This window comes from Pezoporus occidentalis, unplaced genomic scaffold (genome assembly GCF_034315485.1).
Source record: "Pezoporus occidentalis ecotype Australia unplaced genomic scaffold, CSIRO_AGI_Poc_V1 ctg208, whole genome shotgun sequence".
NCBI lineage: Eukaryota > Metazoa > Chordata > Aves > Psittaciformes > Psittacidae > Pezoporus > Pezoporus occidentalis.
Window position 1 is genome coordinate 1,262,686 of NW_026913943.1, and position 4,285 is coordinate 1,266,970.

General features: G+C 47.7%; 1 long non-coding RNA gene across 1 annotated transcript; it reads left to right on the forward strand.

Annotated features, from left to right (window-relative positions):
* The first annotated feature begins 707 nt into the window (after positions 1-707).
* On the forward strand, positions 708-1,683 carry LOC134163795 (uncharacterized). Its single transcript, XR_009964855.1, has 2 exons — positions 708-896; positions 1,191-1,683. It is a non-coding gene; the product is annotated as an uncharacterized LOC134163795 (long non-coding RNA).
* The last annotated feature ends 2,602 nt before the right edge of the window (positions 1,684-4,285 follow it).

Consider the following 4,285-nt stretch of genomic DNA (forward strand, 5'->3'; position numbering starts at 1 on the left):
ATGATGTGGGATTTTATTTTCCTTCAGATAAGCATCCACAAAGCCAAATGTTCATACAGATTTGCAGAAATCCGATGAAGCCATCAGGAAGGAAATCTTGTCATGGTGAAGTCAGGTGCCTTCCCGAGGGAATCTCAGTGCTTCACGTCTTCTGATAAGGAAACCCTTCTAAGTTCTTTTCTATTTTCTGAGACACTCTGACCACAGAAGCACTAGTTTTGGGTGGCTCTGCAAGAACTCACGCTCCATTTTCCATTGGGAAAACCAGGGTGCACCCAATACTTCCAAACTTTCCAAATCCAGACAAGCCTGGGCTCAGAAAGTCTTTCAGCACCTGCCTACAGCAGAGAATTGATGGACTGAAGGAAGGACTCATCCCTTTCCGACCCCTGGTGCACAGTGATGCTTTGCAGAGCTAGGTGCAGGCAACTTCCCAGTTAGGATAAGAGCTTGTCACAGCCACCTGCTGTGATCTGACATCTCAGATCTCCATGCCTGCCTTGGTATTGTGTGGGGAGCCCCAGAGCCAGCTCCAGGTGAAGTCAATGATGATTTAGGATACAAAAAGAGGTGGAAAAGCAGCTGCTGCCTCTTTGTCCTGGATAGCACAGCCCCAGGCTGCATGGCTGCCTCTGCAACTGAAGGTAAGGTCAGGGTGTGGAAGGAGGTGGCTGCTTTGGGAGACAGGGGGACAAAACAGCCCCAAAGCCTGTTGCCTACTTCATCTCTCGCAGTTTCTATCTGGCCAGAAGCAGCAAGCTCATTTGTATGGGTTGCTCATCCCAATTGACCACCTCCTGCAGTGCTTCTGGATTTTCCTCCTGACCTCCAGGATTAGTTGGCAAGCTCCAGGCATGGGAGCAAGACTGAGATGAGCCAAGTTCAGACTGGGAAAGGTCAGAGGACCCTGGGGTTACTGCACAGAATATCTTTCATACCTTGCATGCCTTTAGGGTTTTCCTTCAGCTCTTGCTTTTGTTGCCAGGCACAAGACCCGCCACCCCTGCCTCTGCATGGAGTGGGTCTCCATCAGAGCTGGTGGGTGATCCTGTTCGTGTTGGGCACCCCTCAGCTTTTCTTGGCAGCTCCTGCTCACGTGAGCACCCAAACATGCTCTGATCCATGCCCTGTGCTGCATGACATAATCCGATATCAGTTACTGCTTATTTCCTCCTTGTTGTCCCTTCTAGCCTCATTCAGACACATACAAATTCTTCGCCTCCTACATCAAATGTGTTGCAACCCACTTCCTCCAGACACTGACTGGGGAAAACTTGGCACCAGGAGCCCACTGCATATAAGAGGGTTTTTGCTGTTGTTTTAAGCTGTTGATTTATTTCGGGCTCCACATCATCTCAGCATCACCAAACATCTGATGATTTTATTTCAATTGCCTGGTTATGCCTGGCCCGCCTGCTTTTCCACTCACCCAAGCCTCCTTCTGTTATGAAAAAAATGAAATGCTGGATGTTTATTTTATCTCTTTTCCCTAGAGAAGGAGTTTAATAATTTAGCAGCAGATATGAAACTGCTCTATGAGGAGTAATTTGTTTTGGGGGGGGAAATATGAGATGCTTTTTTCTCTCTCTCTCCCAGATCCCCATATATAAAGGTATGGTTTGCTTTGGATCATATTCACTCTCTGAAGACTTGGTTTTGCTATTAAAATCTTCATTTCATACAGATTATTCTACCATTCCTTTGTCTCTCTGCTATTAGTCTGCTTTTGGTATGCAGCTGTCACCATGGCTTTTACTAACCTGCTTTCTATTGGTTCCCAGAAATGGTTTATATTCCCTTAGAAGAAGCCAATAAAGGATCTCAGGTGCTTTTTAATGCAGCTCATCAAGAGGTGCATGGAAAGGAAGGGCAGGAAGTGACAGATTCTTTGTCACAACTTATTTACAAACCCTGCATTTTGAGTTTATTGCTTGCTTGGTCTCTTCAAGAGCTGTTTTCCCTTATGAAACAGCACCTTTATGCTTGTTGGGATGGTTAAGTCCATTGTCACCAAGTGGAGGATAACTGTGCCCATGTGCATCTTGAAAATGAGCCCTATGGTCCCTTCCATAATGGTTGCGAGAGTGGAGCTCAATAAACTGCGTTTCTAGACTGGGGACAGTCAAAGACCCTTTCGCATATTTCCCAGAAATTTTAGAGATTTAATGGCCTCTGAAATCACCAAGATCTTCCAAAGATCTATTCTCAGAAGCCCTGGAAGAGCTCGGTATCTTGCCAGCCTTGGCATCTCTGTCAAAGGGGGCTGAAGTTGACTGAGTTACTGGTTGACGGGTGCATTCAGGCCGCCACACAGGGCTCCTTTCACCAACCACGTAGAAAGAACCAGATTCCTTTGAGCCCATCCTCTGCTTTCCCCCAGGATCACGATCCCCAAATCCTGAGGACACCCCATGAGCTGCTCGCATCGTCCTGATGGGGAAAGCGGGATTAAATAAGCAGTAGGTTCTATAACTGCTAACTCCTTTCAGTATCGCTTGTGGCAAAGCTATTTCACATTCTGACCAAATGGAAATTCTTCTTTCTAACAGAGGGTTGGAAGTTTCAGGTTTTGTTTTTTTTTTTACTTCTTTGCTTTCTTTTTCTTTAATAGCTCTTGTGGCTTCCCCCCCTCAGACATTTTTAATGTGCGGCACATCATAATATGAAGCTAAGGACACTGTTCTGATAATTCCTTGAGCAGCCCTAGCGAAACACTATCCAGATGTGTTGCTGGTTTTCTGCAGGGGGAATGTATTGTGGAAAAAAAAAGGGCAATTTTCCCTTCTGCTTGGCCTTAGGTTTAAATGAAGTGAGGTAGGCCACCATTTTGGGGCCAGAAGATGAAAACCAGCACACTTCCAATAACCTAATGAGGACTGATCCAGAAGAGTTCATTTGAGGAAGAAAAAGTGGGAGAGAGAAAGAGAAGGGGGGAAAAAGAACCCCCATCCAGCCTTAAGAATCAGAAGCAGAAATATGAGCCTTGTTCCTTGTAAGCTTGGATAATCTAAGTCAAAAACCACATGAATCGATTCAAGCTGAGTCCAGGCTGCTGTTCTGTACACACACACACACACACACACTGCATTTGCTCTCTTTTATAACATTTTAGTGGCTGCTGCTTTGTTGGGAACTGTTGGGAAACACATTTGCTCTGTTCCCACTCATGAGGAGGGCTGAAAATGTTTTGATTTTATAATAATTGGACTTTCACACCCCGAGTGTTTTCAAAGCGCTGCACGAGCATTATCTAATAATCCTCAAGGCAGCTCAGTGAGGTAGGTAAAAGTCAGCATCATTATCCTCATCTTACAAACCGGGGCGAAAACAAGACAGGGGTGATATATGCCTTGCCCAAGGCCACACAACACGTCGATGGCAGAGATGGGATTAGTGTTAAGGAGCTGCTGGCTCACGGCCCGGGATCAGGGCTCTGTCCACTGGCCAGGGCTTCCCTCGGGATGGAAGTGTGTTTGTGCATGAGCATGGGAGGGAAGGGAGGGCAAGATGTGCAGGAACTATGCACTGTAATGAGTAGCACAGGAGGTTCTTTTTCTCCGAAAGGAAGGGCTCAGAGCTCAGTGATAGTTGCAATGTCCTGTCTTGCAGGCAGAGCTGATGCTGAGGTTCAGCTGGAGGGAATGAGCTTTTCCAAGGCAGGGGTTTGTTGGTTGGGTCCTTTCTGACCGACCTCTTTCAGACAAAAATGAGTTGAACTCAGAAAGGGAGCGAGCAGCAGGTCTCTGCTAACGGGGCTCCTCCGGAAGGAGATGGATGAGGGAGCGCTGACCCCCGCAGCTCTGCTGGCAGGGGAGCAGTGACAAGCAGCTGGTAGTTGCAACTACCTCCCCCGAAACAGCTGGATGTGAGGGAGGACATCTGGATGCAGTCTGGGTGGTTTGTGAGAAACCACGTCCACTGAGTCACCGAAGAGCAAGCCTTCAGGGTGCAGAACACAAGGCGCCCTGCGCTTCCTAGAGGGGGCTTGCTGCAGGAAGGTTGTGGAGATGGACTGGGGTCTCCCACGGCACAGAGGTGGGAGGAATAACTGCATTAGGGGGTTATGCACTCCGAACCCTGCCCCGGTGTTCAGGGAATACAGCGGATCAGAGCTGCATGTGAACCACCACAGTCCTGTAAATACAAAGGCGTGCACAGAGACCCCGCGTCCTATGAACTCACTAAGGCCAAAGAGCCAAACAGTGATGTAGCAGGTGAAAGAGAACTATTCAGTCTCTCCAAACCATCCCTGTGGCTGCCAGTCCCAGCCTGGCTAAAGCACTGT